Raw genomic sequence first — 21,814 nt, 5'->3', positions numbered from 1 at the left:
GTCATTAGACTAGAACTTATTATGACAGAAATTGAAGTCCTGTGACAGATTGTGTCTGTCAATGGGATTTTTTCCAGAGAAGAAGAAAAAGTATAGAAATTTCTGCTTCCTCCATTCAGTAAATATTTAAGTTAACAAATCTGCAAAAGCATGTTATTACAAGACTTTTTTGTAGATACCTTGTACTTTTTGGTTCTGATACAGTAAATATGGTCAGATATCAATTATTTGGGGAATGGGAAATTGTCTCCTAACAATAACATGTGTACTACTGATGATGACATGCCACAAAGGGAACATGGGAGCATCTGATTATCTCCAGTGAACGCCCAATGCATAAAGCTAATAACAGCAATGTCTAGAACAAAGGTATGTAAGAAATAATGTTTGCCCATTATGGCTCTACACAAATTCAGCTGTGCTTGTTCATTAATACAGCACTCCCAGTCATGCCCAGTTCAAACGTTTATGGATCACCAGGCAAAATATTGGTTCTGCTTCCAAACATTTAGGAAGATTAATATTCTTGGCTTGGAAACAAAACTTTGCAATAATATTATTAAGCATAGCAACATAACTTGGATGCAACAGGTAAGCATCTGATTTGCTTATAACAATTTATTAGAGCAGGGGTTTACATGAGCATCCATATGGCAGTTGTACAATGTCTACTAGAATAAGGGCAAAATGGTAATTTGCTTTGATAATGGTATAGGTTAAAATATATATTTATCAATAGAATACAATGCACCAACTTACATGCGATGCACAAACTGCAGTGGGTTTGAACCTGTACCACAGGATAAGTAATATGCCACTGGCTGCCGTGATTCAAGAAACTGGTCAGCCCCACACAGAGGATTATATGCTTGACAAATGTAGGATTAGAGATTAATAAATCAGAAATGAAATGTTAAAAACTCTGGATGCTATCCATGACTGTTCCATTCTCATTCCCCTGGTAGATGGGTCACTGGGTATATACAATAACTATATTGGCTAATGGAAAATGTTTCAATGGGCTTGTGTATACCAAGTGCAAAGATAAGGGGAATTAACACAGTCCGGTGCAGTTTTAGCCCCCTTTATGGCTGCAGAAGTCAGACCTAATGATATCTGTAATAATTGAGCATACACAATGTAACAAACCAGTGCTCCATACTATAAGTGCAGATCCGTAAGAGCACACTATTCTATGATATTGATTGATTTTCATATCCTGAAAACATAAGGATAGCATCCCTATAATGAAGTATATTTATATATAAATGCAGCACAAGTTTTAGGCAGGTGTGAAGAAATGCTGAAAAGTGAGAATGTGTTCAAAAATAGACTTCCTTACACTGAGGATAGTTCGTAATAACTTTGGCTTTATGTCTGGGGTTATTGTCATGCTACAGAATAAATTTGGGGCCAATCAAACGCTTATCTGGTGGAATTGCATGATGGATACGTTTCTGCCTATACTTAGCAAAGAGGAGACCATTCATTTTGACCAAACCCCCAACTTAATTTGCAGAAATGCGGCCAAACTTGCACAGAACCTCCACTATCCTTCTTTGATGCCTTCAAACAATCTTTCTTGTATCATTCTCAAGCTCTTCAGTAAACAAACTGCCTTCAGCTACAGCTAAATTTTCACTCATCAGTCCAGGGCACCTGCTGCCATTTTTCTGCACCCTGGTTCCTGTGTTTTCGTGTTATGTTGAGTAACGTGGCCTTGTTTCCTCATAGGAGGTATGGCTTTTTGGCCGCAAGACCACTTCTAACCAGACTGGACAGTAGAAGGGTGTATCAGGGTCCTACTGTTTTCTGGCAACGCTGAGCTGATGGCACTGCTGGACATCTTCTGATTGTGAAGAGTAAGCATGTTATGTCTTTCCTGTGCTGCATTATGTTCGCTTGGCCGACCACTGTATCAACGGTACTTATCATTGCCCATTTATTTGTGCTTTTTTACATTAAGATGTCTTCCGCAACCTCACCTTGTCTGATTTTGAAAGCATTCTGACATTAGTAAATTTTTTCACACCTGCCTAAAACTTTTGCACAGTATATGATTTACTATAAAAATATGCACAATTCCATTTGTGTTTGTTTTATATTCATCATTCATTGATTATTAGATTTTTGATAATAAAGCGTCCTACAGTTCTCAAAAATAAATAATACTATGGTCTATGAATTGCAACATGAACAAGAACAAAAAAAAGTTTATTTTAATCATCTATAACTGTGTTTTATTAACTGCCATGTAGTAGACCTCAAAATCCAACAGTGAACTCTGCAGAAGTTCAGTCCACTTCAATATTAGTTCCAGCAATGATGGATTGGTGAAATTAACTCGGGGTTTGAAAATAGATGTGTGTGGTTTCATCGGATGGGAGCTTTTGTTGGAACTAAAAAATTTTTATGTTTGATACATGAGAATATGTTGGGGACTTGACATTCTGCAAATGCTTCCCACCCCCTATTATCAATGGGACTATTTGTTTAAAAGAACCTAGTATTGGAAAATGCTTTAACCGAGAGGACATGAGATTTGACTCTTGGGCTATAAGTTCCAGGCTCACATTTAAAATTCATAAAGCAATGGGAAGTATATTTTCTGTGTAATGTTAGAAAGATATATATTTTATATGAAATCATAGTTCATAGGTTACAGGTAGTCACGGTCAAGCCTCAGCTTATGTTACTTGTCCAGAACTTCTAGAAGTTATAAATTCTAGAAGAAAGGGCATTCATTCTGACTACATTTCATGTTACTAATTTAGAATGTACAAGCAGAATTGCACAAATGTTGTCACAACGTTACACAATGCAAATTGCAGGTTACCAAAGATTGCTATAAGGTTTAATTTGGAATTTCACGTACATCCATAGGGATATAAGCAACAGTACCAAATACAGGATCTTGTGACCTTGCAAATTAAAATATACAAGGAAAAAAAATCATACAGTGGATAGAAAAAATAAATAGAAGAAACCAGGGTCCCTTGGACCTCCCATTAACCAAAGGGGTTCAGTTGTGTGGCCCCACTAAGCCCCACTTCCGTAAGCGGGCCAGCGCTATCAGGTGAATACAGGTTGCTTATTTTAGAAACATTTTCTACCTCCTGACAATTCATGTTTTTTATGAAAATCATTTTTAGAATAGATTTGGTCACTATTATAAAATCTTTGCTTTGGAATATTTATGTGCTAACTGAGGAAACCCTGAGAGCCATTTAGAAAGGTCTCTTTTATCATGTGTCATGTATGTTCAACTCCATGCACTAGACTCTAAATCTAACAGTGTACTGACCACCTGTAATGCGTGCCCGTGGTCAGATCAGGCTGAGCGTGCATCTATACAATAAATGTTGATATACCGCACACATACATATAGTATATGGTATTCTAACAAAAGTTATATTTTATTACATTTGGAGGTAATATACATCCATACTATGTTGTATAGCACAATGCAATGCTTCTTGTCCACTTACATAAACTTCTCATAAGTTTTTTAGTAGAATCATTGAATTTGCTCAGTCAGAAGAAAATGTTTATCCAAAATACTTTAGAAGCAGCTGTTGTAATCTGGAGAATATTGTAATCCCAAGGTGTCCATCCACAGCCGTAGGGCCTGATCTGGCTTCATTCCACATGATGTATGTCATTATATTTAATAGTCTGTGCTCACTGGCTGGGAAAAGACCTTCTGTGATTTTATACTTAAGTTTTATTCACAATTGAATGTTGACCCCAAATATTTAACTTTTGTAAAGTTTCCATGTTTTTTTAAATGCTAGTTTTCCATTTCTTATTTCTTTTATTCTAACATTTACTTTTACATTTTCTAATGTTGGAAACTATCAGGTAAACCCTGTGTTGTCCTAGCTTTTTTTTTTTAGAGGAGGTCGGTTTTGTCAATGTCTAAAAAAAAAGTGCGGGTTGGTAAATCCTTCCATATTAAAACACAGTATTACATAATATTTACTTAAAAAGTATACAATAATTCAATTTTGAAAGAGTTAAACTACAAACAGAATGAATTGAAGTAATACATACTAAACCTCAAAAGTAAACCTGAAAGACTCCTGGAGCTTGAAACACCACAGTGATGATGGAACAAGTACCACAATCTGTGTATTGCCTCACAGCCTTATAGGCAATTACATAGTTTAACGGATTGGACATCTGATGTCACCCGAGATGACTACCGCCATGTTTGGGCAAAAGTCCAATTGGAAGAGGCAATGTTGGACAACTGTGAAAAAAAGTTACTGCACGTGGTGCACACAGGGAGAACGAGAAAATAAGGACCCCCATGGAAAACGTTTTCTAACACACTTCTTCATTTAACATCTACTTATGAAGTGCAATACTTTATATCCTACAGACAAAACAAGTATACCGCTGTGCCTTTGTACTGTGGGAATTCCCCTTTTAAGCGGTAAAACCCATTCAGGTTATCTAGTCTGTCCGTTCAAGTCCTACTCCAAGCAATTCTGCATGCGCTTTCCCTATTTGCCCATATCAAGTTCATCGGAACGGCGCTCTATTTACATAATCTGTAGAAAGGTATTCCCTGTTTTTGCCCTTTCATTAGAAACAGCATGAACCCTTTCTGTCAAGCCACCATTTAATTAGCAGCTGTCAGGAACATGTTAAATAAAAAGCACATTTGCAATCAAACCGTAAACCTTAAAATGTAGCAGCCTAATAAGCTCATAAATCATCGTGATAGCAGACTCGACTATTAGTTGGGGTGCCCCCTTAAACAAAAATAGATGTTAGAGCGCATGAAGAGTGATTTCGTAACCTCATTTGTCCTGAGTATTAAAATGTATACTTCCTGGTGCCATGAGCATTATATATATATGTGTATATATATTTATTATTTATATATATATATATACTGCATATATAAATTCATTTTATTCAATCACTGGTTGAGAATGTAAAATTGGTTTTGTAGCTGATGAGGAATTTTAAGTCAAATGAAAAGTGTTCATTTGTCAGCAGAGGCTTACTGCCGGAGACATGATTATATAGCTAATCCAATCAGTGGGATTGGTACTGAACATTTATTTATATACACCTCACACCGTTATCTGCTGATATAATCAGAGCCAACAATTTACTGTGTTTCTTAGTAGCGTTCGATTGCACCACTTCTAAGTTATTCAACTTTTTCCTCAATCGGTTTGATTTCGAAAGCAAATGATATTTATGTTATATCATTAATTTGCTCTATGAAGAAGTGTTTACAAATTGAGAATGTAGTGCACTTGTTAAGATAAAGTTGTTAAGATACAGTTTGCAAAGCTCTTAGCCGAGTCGTACAAAAGAACACGAGGCCGTATTTATATATAAGAATAATCCATGTACAATTTGTTATATCTGGGCCGTTACAAGGAACATTTTGTTTGATTCTATAGTGACTGCTAACGGCTCCGTGGTAATTTTTCCTTATTTCTATACCTCCCAACAGCCTTGATTTAGGAAGTACAGTCCTAATTTGGGGGCTTTGTCCTTTATTTACACATACTTGGGTTTATAAACCTAACATGATTCATATAATGTTTAATCAACTGTAAATTGTCTATGACATGAACATTAACTAGAATGGTACTTGGTCGCTCTATAACCAGCAGGGACCAGTTGTCTCAATGATCTACACATCACACTAAATTATAATGAAATTCTGGGCATTACAAATATTATATCTCAATAAAAATAACATATTCACAAAATGGCTGTTAATAAACATGCTTTAGAATGTGACTTGTGACTTGTGACTATAGAAAGAACACAATGAACTTCAAAGTTTAAAGGCTGACAATAATGTGCAACATTATGCAAGCAGGGCTCTACAGGGTGGGATAGGTCATGGTCATGCCTGATAACCTTCCAAGTTTGACCTAAAATCTCTTGGTGAAGCCCTAGTTGGTGAGTTTCTTGTTTTTAAGGGCAGAAGAGCAGTGTTTGGGGACATCCACTTCTACTGTCCACCCACTAAAGGCTGTCTGTGCTGAGCCTGGTCTCTATGTATAGCTGGGAAGTTTGGTCGTGGTCTGTTTTGAGTAGCCCCTGTATGAGAAAGCGGGGATATTGCAAAATCTGTCAGACAGGGAGAATATGGGGTGTGTGAGCATGGGGTGTGTTTAGTGTATTTTGGCAGTTATCTAGTCTTCATAGTTATGATAAGGTCATAGTTGCTAAAGGGGAGTCCCATAGAAAGTAGACATGCAGTGCTGTATACAGTGAGATATACAGTCATATAGATTAGTATTGAAGTATATTTCCCATTTTGTTCAAATAAACCGATTTATCTGCAGACCTTGTGATATTTTGAGTGGCGCTCCCCACTCAAACACCACATTGAGCTAATTCTTTATGGCAATACTAATGATTATCATTTTTATATTGTTGTATATAGCACCATCATATTCCACAGTGCTGTACAATAAGCAAACAGGACATAAGAAGTAATTTAGCATATAGCAAATTGACTTAAAGAAGCAACAAGTGAGGGGGTGAGTTTATCTCATTTATTCTGTGACATGTCTATGGAGCTGAATGAGAAAATGTGTATTCAGTATATTGTACCACTGCTTAATATTTGGAGATATATTTGAGATACATTTATATCCATTAAACTGCCAACATTTTTATGATAACATAATGGTTTTAAAAAATCAACATAAGGTGCATCTTAAGGTCTGAGTCTTTATATCGTCCAAAATGGGCAGATTAGATGGGCCGGATGATTGTGATCTGCCGTTTATATGTGATACATTTTCAGACACCAACAACAATCCCTGAGGTTTCATTCTTTTTCTAGTCCTAAAAGCACCCAATATTGATAAATACTAAAGAAAGAGTGTGAAGTAATGTTCACGACACTTTATTTGAACCATATGTGTGGTCAAAGGTCATTTCTTGTTACTTATTTATTTTGATTATTTTTTTTTGACATGTTGCTAATCAAGTTCCAAGCTTTGACCCGGAATCTGGAGAAATTTTCTTGCCGAACCCATGCTTCAGTATATTATTTTTTTTCTCATTAAGTTTCTGCTTAAATAAATAACAAAAAGACTTACAAAATAACCTAAATAAAGAAATACGCATGCAAATGTCTACAAATAACAAAAGCTAGTAATGTCTTAAATGTCAGAGTTCATCTTGACACCATCTGGCGGTTTGTAGTAAGGTCTGTAAAAACTAAATTAAAAAAAAATCAGGTCTGTAATGGATACTTGATTTTACCTGCAATATTTCTTAGAAGTGACTTACCATTAGGTGAAAAAAAAAAGAAAGGCACCCAACTTTAAAGTGCTAAGAGTCACATATCTCATAGTTGTTGCTGAATAACACAATAATATGGTAACATATTCCAGATATAATATGGATTATGGGGAAGTAGAATCACCAAACTATTAAACCTTTACTTAATTGCAAATGTGGGGCGCACCTGCAAAATCTGTGAAATATCCTGCGACACGTAAGGATATCAACACGATTACACTCTACACTTGGACTGTAACCTAGATCTTTTTTTTAAGAGAAGCTTTTTGCTGTACACATGATGGCGTTATATTTCTGTATCTGACGGTGTTATATTTTCATTGTGAATGGAGACTGAATATAAACTAAAATGGAATGGTTAGAAATATGTTTAAGAAAATGGAGTAATAGTCGTTGCAGATCACCTCATGCATGAAAATGGTTCAAAACACTATTTGTGTGCTGTTTTTAGAGTGCACTTGTGTATTAACCTCTTTAGTACCGTTTAGCACTTTTTTAAAGGGGGCTTTGTTATATTATTTCAACCTATCTTTTTGATGTGCATATTTGGTACAATCTGTTTTTTTTTTATTTTAAATCACATATATTTCTGTTGAGATATCATAGTTCCTCAATGAAGATTGACATAATTCTGTCTTGAAGCCCTGTCAAGTGAATATTCATAATTATTGAAAGCCTTCTTGTACTTTACATCAATAAATTGTAACTGGAAACACTCCAGCACCTGTATATATCCTTGTTTGGATGCAATCAATAAAATCATTTGCAATCATTTCTATTAAAGGGACACTCCAGCTATCTTTAACACATAGGATAGCTGACTGGTCCCTGTCATGGGAAAGGAAAGGGGATGTATTCTGCAGAATGCCACCATATGCATTTCCACCTTTCCCCATGCCGCCGTTAGTTGATGAGCAAAATATGTGTTTGGCTAAACTAATCTCCTGACAGACAGTCAGCTCCAATGCTGGCTTGGTGATCGTTCTAGGGGAAGAGTTTCAATGGGGAAACTTTCCTGCTACTTATTGACTGCTTCAAAGAACCAAACAGTAGCGAAAATCTTCAGACCTTTTTTTCCAGACTTTTTAAAGAATGCATATTAAAATACACACAGATTACTTTAGTATGCATTCCAGCTTTGGTGAGGTTACCTAGGACATTAAACTGACCTTTAAGCTGTCTATGTTTTGAGGTCTGGTGTTCAAGGCTGGCATCGTCTGGCCTCGTCGAGGACAAGTAAAGCTAAGCGGCCTAAGCTAAGCTAAGTTTTATGATGACGATTATTATTTGTTAGCTTCAAGCTAAGATTTGCTCGTATCTCCAGACCTCAAATTGTTATTGTTGATCAATATATATTTACATGCTGGTGTACATTTTATGAGTTTGCTTGTCTCTTTTATAGATGATATTAATTCAGCATGCTAACCCAAATGATGAGTACTCCAATACAATGAACTCCTTCAAGAATGTCAAGCTAATGTTTCATGAGTTCAGATCTGTCTGCACAAATCATAAAGTGTCCTAGTAATGCATTTCATATTGAGCTTATGCTATAGGTTTTTATGTTTGATTCTACTGATATCAATAATTTGCACACACGCTGAGTTTATCAGATAAGCACTCCTAAGACTTGAGTGCATTTGCTACATAGAAATGGTATTGATTTTGTTTCCTTTTAAAATCATACAAGCTGCGGAATGTTTCCAGACTGAATGTTTTTGACCCTGTTTGAGGCTGTCCATAAATCCTGCTCTTTCAGTTAAATTCTGAAAGAACTACAATGAAACAAATATTGAAATTCATATTAATAACAAAATGTTATGATTTTAATTTTATCCCCACTGTTTAGGAACTTCTCCTAATGGGATTTTGATTTTTAATGTTGGGTTAGGGACTTTATATATCGCTAGAGAGCAGCGACAAGTGGTCCTTGGAAATCCTATGTTTTATGTTTCCACATATAGGGTTTGTTCATCTGCTATTTAAATATGTATTATTAATTATATTTTATGGTATTGGTGTACTCCCTTGAACTGTTTGTTCCATTTTGGCTTCCCCATTTCACCCATTTTAATGTGCAATTTACCTAAATATATTTTATTCTAGTTTTATGTGCTCTTGGGTGTTTATGCAGACTCGCCTTCTACAAATATGAGAATGACAAGATTTTCTTTTGGTAAACATTTCATTTGAGGTCACCCATATTAATTAAGTAGATAATTTGGTCGTGCTGTAACCAATAATTTACTGTACACCGCTACAGAACACAATCCACACACAGAGCCGCCAATCCACAAAGTTCCTTATTTATAGGTGTTCACAGATGCTTGCGCAGCCTACACTATATTCGTAATTTTATATTCCAGAAACATAAACTAAATATTTAGATCACAACAAACTTGTATCCATGCATTTGCTGGGGCCATTTTGTCGTTGTTGATGACAGGTGCACTTTAGGTTAATAATTATGTTTGTGCTGTTAGATGCAGAGATGCATTTACATCTGAAGCGACCCTAAGAAGGAGACCTTCAGTAACCCTCATTCCCTGTGCTTGTAATACATCTCAATAAAGAAATCTATCGTTGACCTGAACAAATGTCATTGTATAAACGTCGTGCTCCACAGACTACTGAATTGCAGATTTCTGTGATGTGATTCTATGGAAACAGAAGAACAGTTACACTGTAACTTAATAGCAAAGGAAATTAAAGTTTTTATGGTCTGACACAAAAATCCACAAAATAGCCATAATTCACTGGAATAAAATGTTGTTAAATGCCCTCCCCCCAAAAAAATAATATATCAAAACTATCCATAGTATTTAGCTTTAAGGGCATATTTTACATCATGGAAGCTGATGTGTACGTGACGTCACATGACCCTGCGGTGAAACAGAGGCTGCTCGTGCACAGTGGCAAAGCAGAGGGAAAGCTGCAGGAGCGGTGAGAGGTAAGCAGGGGCGGGAGGTGGGATATATATATATATATATATATATTCCGTTTCAGTCTTTTTATTTTTATTTTATTTTTTTTTATTATTTTTGTTTTTAGACTAAAAAAGTCTAAAAATAAAAAGACTAAAACGTTGACTTGTAACACAGAGTTTCTTGAAATTATTTGAAACCAAGTCCCACGAGTGCCGGCAACTATCTTTGGAATTTATATGTATATATATGTATATGCATGCATGTGTCCATGTGTGAACATGCATTGTGTGTGTGTGATCATGGATGCATACTTTTGTGTGTGAGCATGGATGTGTACTTGTGTGTGTATGAGCATGGATGTGCACGTCTGTGTGTGTATGAGCATGGATGAGTACTTGTGTGTAAGCATGGATGTGTACTTGTGTGTGAGCATGGATGTGCACGTCTGTGTGTGTGTGAGCATGGATGTGTACTTGTGTGTGAGCATGGATGTGTACTCGTGTGTGTGTGATAGCATGGATGTGTACTTGCGTCTAATGCAGACCTTGCAACATCTTTCTGGATCTACACAGGAACCTATGTCTGTTGACGTGTTGGCTCCCACGCCAGTTCCATTCCATCTGTGGCTCTAAAAGCTTAAGGAACTACTTACAATAAAAAGTGTTTGGGCCAAAACCTACAGACCCCATTTTCACTATATACCACAATTATATCCATTTTCTTATGCCTGTTCCACAAACCAACCACAAACTGGCTCAGCTCTGAATTGGCTTGTGCATTTTCTATAACAAAACATAAAAGATTAAGAAAAAATAGAGAGCACTTGAAAGGCTGCATAAAATATTCAGTGTATGTGTTTGGAATTTCTGTATCCAAGTAGAAAATGTCTCTTTTTTAGTTTTTCATTTTTGTTCATCTTCAAGAAGAGCTAGGTTCTCATTATATATGTAAGTTATTTGGTGAGATTCACATTTTGTTGCTTGAATCACTGCTCAGAACCTGCCACAATGTGATGAAAGAGCTGATCTGATTGAGAACTAATAAAAATCAGCAATGAGATCTGAAAACAAAACCCTTATCATCTTTCTTTCATTTAGACCTGATTACTAAGGGATTATAATGCAATCACAGTTATGTGTGAGATGTAGCTATGGGAACCACTTTTAACTGTTTATCTAGCCAACAATCTTAATTTAAAGTTTGAACACTCTGATTCATTTATATGTAAGACACCAAGGAGACAAATGCAGAAGAAACAGATGCTCGCTTGTTCCTTGCATTTAACTTTATACGCTACCAGCCAATTTGTCTTTCAGGTAGAAAATTAATTTCTGTTGACAATGTGAACAAGCTATAAACTATGAAATCCTGTCCTGGGAAACTTGCTAATACGATATAATGGTCTGAAGACATGTGGTTTAATAAAAAAGTCCTACTGTTACACTATCTGGATGGTCATCCTGTGCACCGCAGGTAAGTGATCTGTATCTTCCACAACATCTTTTCCAGATCTTAGAAGGACAACAAAAACTGAGCATATTGAGTTTTATACACACGATACATTTGAAGCAGTCTGAATCATAACTGTAAGGAGGTAGGAAAGATTTTAAAGCTTGCATTTTACAATTAATTACACAAATATTCTATGTAATGGTGTTTACCAATTAAAATATGCAATATATAAGTATATACCATGGAGCCGCTATTACAACCTCCTCATTAAGTTATTGTTTCCTTCATATTAAGTGGCTACTTTTTCTTTAGCGGAAAATAACAGGTCCAGACAGCCTTTGTAAGGATGTGCTGATGAAAATGGGGGATTTCACAAGAAACTAATTATTCTTGTAAGGTAAAATAGTTGGACAGAACATCTGGAAGCTCCTGTCTGCCTTAAAAATTCTGCCCAGGGCCTTGCTAATACAGTATAACTACCTAGTGTCTTGTTGCTGTGCTCATTGTTGCCATGGTCTATGACGTTTGACATAAAACTGTCTTCAGCAACCTTACTTTGTTAGTGAGTTTGGCTGTTACTCCGAGAAGAATTGACCGTTTTAAAGCCAAATGGTGGCCGCACCAAATATTGATTTGATTTAGATGTCTCCTCTATTCTCTCACTTTGTATTGTGTTAAATGATGAAAACACGCTATTACCATGTCTATTTTTAAAAGTATTCTTACTTTACATCTTTTTTTCACACCTGCCTACACTTGTGTACTGTACCACAGTACCGTAAACGGATTCAATTTTTCAATCTCACTGGACATAAAAAGCAAAATAATCTGGTTGTATAACACTAAATATGGAACAGCTGATGAGAAAAAATATATTCTAAGGAACTTTTGTCTGTAATAAATATAACAAAATATCCAAAATTGCTTTCGTTTTTCCTTGATAGATATGGCCCCATATTTTTTTTATTACTTCACCCGGCATGCGATCCTTTCATGTAACTAAATGTCCTATCAGAACCCAACTAGTTTGTTATTTACTGTGCTTTGCTGTGCTAAGTAAAAGACCAGCTATATCATCCTGAAGTCTTCTTCTGATTCATCGTGTAAGAGACTGATAACAATCAAAGTGAAGTTGCAAGCTCTTAAAAATCCAAGCATATGGGATATTTAGTACAGCTGCCATCAAAGCTTGTCTGTTGATGGTGCGGTTCACGGTTTGGCAGCTGGTTCTTGTGCATATGGTCCTTTAGGAGACACGTGGGCAACAAGATTACCGCAAAACATAACAAAAAATTATGATTGCATTAAATCTTTAGAAATTTAACTTGCAATTTATGCAGTAAGAAAACTGTAACAATTGACAGTGATTAGGATTGAACCCACAATGAATAGGAGACTAAATGGTATTTAGTGCTACAATCCCACAGGAGGCATTGCTGATATTAAGCAAAGCCAAGTATTATTAACATAGAAATTTGGGTTTGAAGCTGCATAGCAGACCAATATTTCCATTAAACAATGCAAATGCAACTTTTCCATTTGACTTTCCACTGTGTACTACTTTAATAAGATTCATTTTGGGAAATGTTTATGAAACCAACCATTTTCATATATTGCCTGAAACAATACTTCTAAAGATGATTGGCTTGGAAAGAATAGCTCTTTTAGGAAATGAAAGGCTGAGAATAAAATACTGTAAATAATTTTGATCACAAATTGATATTCATATATACAAACTGTGATTAATCATCCTGCCATACTCTAGCACACAACAAACGTCTGTTGGTAAGAGTTCGTAGAATGACCAATTATTTTGTAGTGAAAAAACATACTGTAGGAAAATCTGAGCTGTTATATGTATATTATGGTAATTTCATTATATCTATTGTCTATAGATTAAAAAAACAGTGTGGGGTTTCCAGAACTCAGAAAGGGGTAAGCAGCCCAATTCATGATGATATTAGCCATGTCTAAGTCTAAATCCACTATGAAATCCGGCGCTGAAAACCCTCCATCACTACACATACAACACACTACATTTTTTTCCCCCAGCAACCACGCAGTTCCGTTGTATAGATGTCTTATGGTGGGATGGCAAATCAAAATTATTATTATTTTTTTAATTTTTATTGTATAACAAACAAATCCAAAATGTACAGTTATCATAATGCAATACAATACTCAGGACAGTACATATAGAGAGGTATGCATAAGGGTAGAAAAACATTGTAAGTGAAGACTTGTACATCAATGCAACCTGTATCGTTGAATCATCAAAACAATAAAAGCATTCGTACAGCAAGTCTCATTACTGCCGAGACGCTGAACAAAGCCAAGTTTGGGCCCCCTGTGGCATAGATGAAGCTGCCATAAGGTAAAAAGAAAAAAGAAACAGGTAACACAAATCAACAAAGTACACGGTGATTCACTTGTAGGAAAGGCTTACAGTGTCCATCCCCCTCCAACAAGAAAAGCGCCAGTCCAGAACCATCAACTCCCCACATTCTCAGTGCCCTCCCTAAGCCACCATATGCCCCACACCCTAACGTGGGAATCAAAGTGGTTTGAGACTTCATGAGTTGCATCCTCATATTGCTCATTTTCCTCAATGAGAGAGATCAGCTCTCCTTCTGTCGGGACCCTAGTCGATCTCAACAATCTAGCTATCAAGGTTTTTTGCCGCTATAAGCACATGCATCACAAGTTTTCTGGTCACTTTCCTGAAACATTTAGGGAGCATATCTCGTAAAGCCACTTTCGGGTGAGGTAGTACCCTTTTGGAGAGAAAGATATTGATGATGTTGAAGACCACGGACCAGATGGACTGATTTTGACACGCTCCCACCAGATATGATACATAGAGCCCGGTGTGCTATGGCATTGCCAACACAAGGTCGAGGCAGCCCTGTGGATGCACCCCAACCTCAAAGGGACCAAGTACCAATGATACAAAACCTTCCTGTTCACCTCCCAGTGTGACATACACACCCTGCAGGTTATGGAGTGCTATTCTAATCCTCCAGATCTATCGATGCCCTTTCTCCCACCTTTCCATATATATTTATATTCTCCTTGTTATATCATAAAAACACTTCTAGAAAACTCATTTTAGAGATAAATCAAAAAACTAAAAGCCTTCAGTTTGAAACATCTCTCAAAAGCCTATATCTTAATTGAACCTAAGATGAGTGTTAGATAATAATAGGTTATTATTTATACTCTTCAATTCAGTGCTCCAATTGACCTTCCACTTGTAGGAAAGAGGTTTGTCTATACAGAAGACAACAGACAAAATGTTTAAAAGGAAGACTCTTTAGGCTCTTTAAGACTCCTAAATAATATTGTATAATATTTTAATTATTGAATTGCAATCATCAGTAATTTTGTTGGATGGATGACACTCGATGACAACATATAATTAGATAGACATAATTGTTATTTTCTACATCACAAAACTATACCACAGCTTGCAATAATAGAAGACGACATAAAACAATATTCTGCTTTATGAATGTGACCTCAATTTCTGTAGCTTTAGACATTTTATATTTTAACCCCAACTTGTAGGTTCCTATGTCAGATATGATTATTATAATTTGGTTACCTATAAAGGAAACAGATTGAAAATGAGAGTAGAGTGGTCCAGATGGTTCTTCTCTTCCATACTAAGTACCTGAAAGTAAAGTTTTGTAGTGTACCCCTAGAGATTTGTTCCCACAGGCATGCCTAGGGCTCTGTCACTCAACATTACACCTCCTTATAAATCGTGTTGTTTGAAAGAAATGGCATATGGTAGATGTTCTTTTCCAGTAAGCAGGACATATGCTTTGCACCTGGGGATTACATAGGTAAAAAAATACATGACATTCAACAGACTTAAGTACAGAATTCTTCATTGAGGCCTTCAAAGAAATGTTCATTTGTGTCCATAATGCCAAAGAGACACACAAACTCACCCATACCTAGTTTATGTCATAGCTAGACTACCACAACAGGTAGTAGGCTAACATTCCCATAACCCTTAGCCACCTTCTGGGAATACCTGGAGGACTATAATGTGTCCATCCAAGGTTTTATCATCAAACTATTTTTTGTTTGTAATTATCAATAATAATGCATTTAGTTGTTTGATGATGACCCAAAGCACACATCCAAATCCACAAAAGCATGGCTTCACCAGAAGAAGATTAACGTTTTGGAATGGCCCAGCCAGAGCCCAGAAGTGAATCCAATTGAACATCTGTGGGGTGATCTGAAGAGGGCTGTGCACAGAAGATGTCCTCGCAATCTGACAGATTTGGAGCACTTTTGCAAAGAAGAGTGGGCAAATATTGCCACGGCAAGATATGCCATGCTAATAGACTCCTACCCAAAAAGACTGATTGTTGTAATAAAATCAAAAGGTGCTTCAACAAAGTATTAGTTTAAGGGTGTGCACACTTATGCAACCAGGTTATTGTGAGCTGTTTTTATTTTTTCCCCCTCAAAGATTTTAGCTTGTTTTGCAATTGAATTATTCATGTTATAGGTCACATTAAAGGTGGAAAAAGTTCTGATATGATTTACCTTTGTCTCATTCTTTAAAATCACAAGAACCTGGCATTTTAACAGGGGTGTGTAGACTTTCAAAGCCATTCACATATATATATATATATATATATATATATATATATATATATATATATATATATATATATATAATAAAGTTAAATTTGCTGCTGTGTTTTGACCTTATTAGTGTTTCCATTGTAGAGGAAAACACTTTATAGAGCATGATTGCAATATGAGGCATTTAGAAAGGGATGTGAGATAAGAGGCAAAAAATGTACCTAAGTATACACTATTAATGTATTAATATGTTCATTTATAAAGTTATGATGCTCTCATTATGAGATGTGCATTGTGAGTTTAGTTTTAATGTAATGGAGTCTAGCCCCATAAAAATTCCAATGGTAATTGGAATTGAATTCCAATGGTAAATGGAATTGAATGGTATAATAGGGATACATTTTAGTACATCATATTTGGGAGCCATAATCCTCCCCTATGAGTAGACACTCAGTAGTTATACTCTAAATTTAGCCACATCTCTTTCTAACATCTAACAAATAGTTGTGCAGCACTTTCAAGGGCATAGTTCTAAAGATGTAAAGTATCCTGGGAGCCATAGTGATGCACCTCTATGCCCCTAACATCAGGATGACTATGGATGGCTATAACCAAACGCTCCAGGACCAATGTGTACAAAAGGGGGACGGGAGGGCATCCCTGCTTTGTCCCATTGGAAATAGTAATTGGTGAGAAGAGGAAACCAGCATTAGACACTAAGACATTTGGATACCAGCCCCATATATTTTAACTCTAAATCATTCTTTTTTTATCAAAATTCCAGTAAACAAAAGTCCAAATAAATTACGGAGATTAAACATAATGGAATCTAAACATTTGCTACTGCAAAAACTTTTAGATGAAAATGTTGTGCCAGTGTATGTAAAATGTTCTCCTTTGAGGAGGAAGCACTGTGAAACCAAAGGGGAATAGTCAGCAGTACAGCACAATGAAATCAGACCTTACAATTAAAGTGGGTTTTAGAGACTCTGCAGAACCACCATCCACGTTTCTGTGACTATAATTTGTGATAAGATATACTTATTGAAATAGAGTAAATAACACAATACCTTTACTTTTCCCCTCACTGATTTCTGGGACTAGAAGGTTTTGTATTCTGAAGTGGTCTACAAAAGGAGGGCGTTTTATCTCTGGATAAGTAAAAATTAAATAGTTCCTACAATAAGGATGACCAAACACACACACACCAGGACAGGCTCTGCCACACCGACACCCAAACGCACACCAGGACAGGCTCTGCCACACCGACACCCAAACACACACCAGGACAGGCTCTGCTACATCTACACCAAAACACACACACCCCAGGACAGGCTTGCCACACTGACACCCACATCAGGACGGGCTAAGCCACAACTAAGTATAAAAAAATTATTTCCCACACTGCTTTGTCTTTAACACTGTGTTTGTGCCCCCTTTTGTATTGATGCCCCAGCCAGGCCTCCCCTTTAGTATTGATTAATATGTTCCCCCCGACAACCTGTGCCCCCACACCCTTGTGTATTGATTTATGTGATGCCCCTAGCCAATGCCCCTCCATTGTGTATCGATGCCCCCATCCCTTCAGTATTGGTTAATGTGATGCCCACCCAGACCCTTGTGTATTGCACCCAGCTAGCCCCCTCTTTAGTATTGATTTATGTCATGCCTCCGTCACCTTCTTGTGTATTGATGCCCCTACTGCTATGTGTATTGCCACCCACCCCCCCTGTTTGTATTGATTTATGTGATTCCCCAACCACCCATTTGTGTACGTATGCTCCCAGCCACCTTCCGTTTTGTATTCAATTCTTACTCAGGCAGCCCCCCTTTGAAGTCCCCTTCCATCCATAACCCCAACTTTTTTTTGGAAATACTTTTTTGCTGACTCGCTTCCCCTGCAGAATGCTGCTCACACTGCTCTTCTCCTACGTGACTATTGCTCCTCTAGCTCCCCATATCCCTCCAGAATCACATTCAAACTTCTGACCCTGACCTGCGGAGCCCTTAACAACTCTCTACCCCCTACATCTCTACCCTCTTATCCAAATACACTAACCGCCAACTTAATTCCTCTCATGACTTGGGGCTCTCTTCTACAATCATTACCACTTTCCACTCCCGTATTCAGAATTTCACACATGCTTTACCCCTTCTATTGAATTCTCTACCCTGTTCCTTTAGATTTCCTCTCTCATACCCACATTTTAAAAGATCTCTGAAAACAGATCTTTTTTGAGAAGCGTACATCCTTTCCTCCTAATAGCCAGCATCCTAATCAAGCCATCTGAATGACCAACAACCTCTACAGATCATCCTGCCTCGATCAACTCATCCCCATCCCAGCAGTCCTCTCCTACTGTTTCAGTTCCCCCTCAGCCACCGATTAGATTGTAAGCTCACAAGAACAGAGCCCTCTTTTCCTTTGTTTGTTATTGCGTGTGATTTTAAATTATTTTTACTTTTGTAACAACACTACAGAATCTGCTGGCACTATATAAATAAATGCAATGTAATGTTTTCTAGCAATTGACTGTGTTTTTAATGGTCTATGCCGTAGCAATTAACCCACTTTGTGGTGGATCACAATAAATGGATAATCACATTTTCATTTTTTTAATTGTTTCTTAGGAATTCACATGTAAACGGAATGGTAAGTCCTAGCTGTATGAATACATGCACCTGTGATCACTTACTAAGTCCTATGTGACAATATAAAACAGTGTTTGGATTCCCTTAATAGACTTGCAATTACTCGTGAGCATTCATTAAGCCAATGCATGTAGTGGTTTCTGCGATATTAGCCAGGAAGTAAGATGAAAATGCATTCCTTTAATTTTCATGACTATGGTTTTAGTGGGAAATAATCAGACAGCCTCATAAAATGATATTATATAGTTACAGGATGAAGATAAAAAAAAATGAAATAATTACACTGGAATCACATTGCATGTTCTTCAAAATCTAGATCTCTATTAGTGAAAATGTAATTGTACAAAGTAATTCACGTACATAGATCTTTGTAATTATTGTAAGTATTGTATTACAACGGGTTTTAGCTTAGGATGAGCTCTCCTTTTTTTTTTATAAAATGGGTCATTTGAGCAATTCACTTAGAAACCAGTGGAATATTTCCATTTACCCCAATATTAGAAAAAAGATAAAGAGGGATATTATGGTTGGCGGTGTGTGGTTAGAGTTGTGGCAAGGTGGCAGGGCTAGTTAATTATGAAACTGAGTAGAATTAAAATAATGTATTTGTTTTATATTATTTATCATTTATTTAACTTATTACCATATTGCTTTTTTCAATACAGTTTATTAAGACTTTAGAGTTGTAGATACTAGGCTTGTGGATGAGGGCTTTTACCTTCTGAAGCTATATTCATTGTTATTCACCCGCATTCACTTTTTCTTGCTCTTTCACATTCTCACAATCTCATTCACGCTCTTTTGCACTCTCATTCACTCTCTCTCATACTCTCTGAATGTCTCCCTACTTTCTCAACCGACCGCTTCCATGTCCCTGTCTCCTTGCCTCACAGCTCGGCTCCTTCTCTTGCATGTTCTTCTGTCTTCCTTATTCTATCTTTGTCTGCTGCTCAGTGGACATGGCCTCCTGGTGAACCTCCGCAAAAGGGCGGAGACTTTGGGCACACCTTCTCCATGATTGGTGGAACGGGGGATATGCTGTCTCTTTGGCCCTGCCCACTTGTAGAAATGCACATAATAATGCATGATTCAGAGAGAAAGAGCGGTGTAGAAACACTTCCCCCTTATTACAATATTTGTTTGCCTGCCACCAGTTTTAAGATGGCCAAAAACTAAAGTAATGAAGACATGTCTTTAGTTGTCTTTTAGTTAAGAATTCAGTTAAGTGACCCAGCAGTAGTAGTGTGGCAGATTTTACAGTGTGTGAGCAGTGCTGAAAACAGGCTACACGAGGAAAGCTGGGGTGATATAGGGGGAAGGGTTTGGAAGGTCACTTGGCTTTGCTTACCCACAGTCCTAAAGGTGCCAGCCCTTTGCTCAATGGTAACAGTATGTTTTAGAAGGAAAGACTGCAATATCTTAAATGATCACAGATGCATATTGGTGAGTAACAAAAATGGGTAAAAAGTCTGTTAAAACCATTTTTCGAGCAGGGCTATCTCCACTATCTTAGCCTTGTCATTTTTATTATTATTATCTACCCCTTGAATATATGTATTGTATGAAGCGCTGTGTAAATTGTTGGCGCTATATAAATAAAAAATAATAATAATAATAAATAGCTTCCCAGACAACCACTAATTAACTTTATTGCAAGAGTGTGACATTGTGATCCATTGTGGTCCCTGGTTTTAGCCACTAGATTAAGCATTGTTGCCATTGTAGATATGTAAACAGGATGATATACACCGTAGCATATAATAAGGTGTAATTCACATTGCAGCTGACATTTGTCATACTTGACACCTGTACCCAAATTGTAATAGGCTTTTATAATAGCAATTTCTGTCATTAATGCAATGATGTATATGACAAAAACTCATTGCAGACATGCAATAATTGTGACAATTATGGCAAGATGTAATAGGTTTAATTTCATAAAAATTGGTATTTCCCCAAACATATAATGTCATGAAGGGACATGCCACACAGATTGGTACACGATAAAATAAATAATTAGGTGTCTTGCTTTTGGGCAGAATTCTGTCCTTACTCTATAATAACTAAATATTACCACACTTACTATAGGTTTCTATAAAGTTACTATGAACATTGCAATGAGTTCCTGTTATGTAATTAAGCTTTCAAATTTTAGAGACAGGTTCTCACTACATGCAAGCAGAGCACAACAGAACCATTATAATTATGCTTTCAAATTCCTTTGATAATTGGTTTATTTTTACAGCCATTATTCCTGTCTTGCTCTTCAACGTGTCAGTCATGTCCACTTGGGCTCTGTGATAGGGCTCAAGAGAACTCAAGAGGAACTTGTCATTCATTGTATGGACCTCTGTCTCTAAAAGCTGCCCATCCATTTCTGCTGGAAGCACCTAAATAAACAAGTGGAGTTGTTAAAATCAGTTTTAATCTATCCCTCACTGTAATTGAGTGTGACGGCTTGGTTTTTCAATTAAGGTGTGTCTGAGCTAATCAGCAGACAGTTCTCCAGTTCAGGATCACATCTTTAGTGGTGTCATACATAAGTGGTTTTCTTTTTACAACTTTTTTGGAAGATACCACAATTGTATATACATATATGGATCTGTATGTATACGTATAAATATATATTGACTGGAAAAGGGCTGGAATACGAATTATGTGTTCTAGTAGCTACAAGGAATAAAAAAAATAAGAGCTGGGTATTTAAACTCTATGATGCCTGTGTACTAAGAGCCCCAAATTTAGTGTATGCTTTGTTTACTTTTGTTACAAGAAGCTACACATGAGCCAGTCTATGCAGGGAACAAATTACACTTTCTCCTCTGGGTGCTTGCAGGGTCCAAAACACTGATTAGAAGATGAGTTTGCGTCAACTTGAC

This window comes from Spea bombifrons, chromosome 6 (assembly GCF_027358695.1).
Source record: "Spea bombifrons isolate aSpeBom1 chromosome 6, aSpeBom1.2.pri, whole genome shotgun sequence".
Lineage (NCBI taxonomy): Eukaryota > Metazoa > Chordata > Amphibia > Anura > Pelobatidae > Spea > Spea bombifrons.
Note: the sequence above shows the minus strand (reverse complement) of the source record.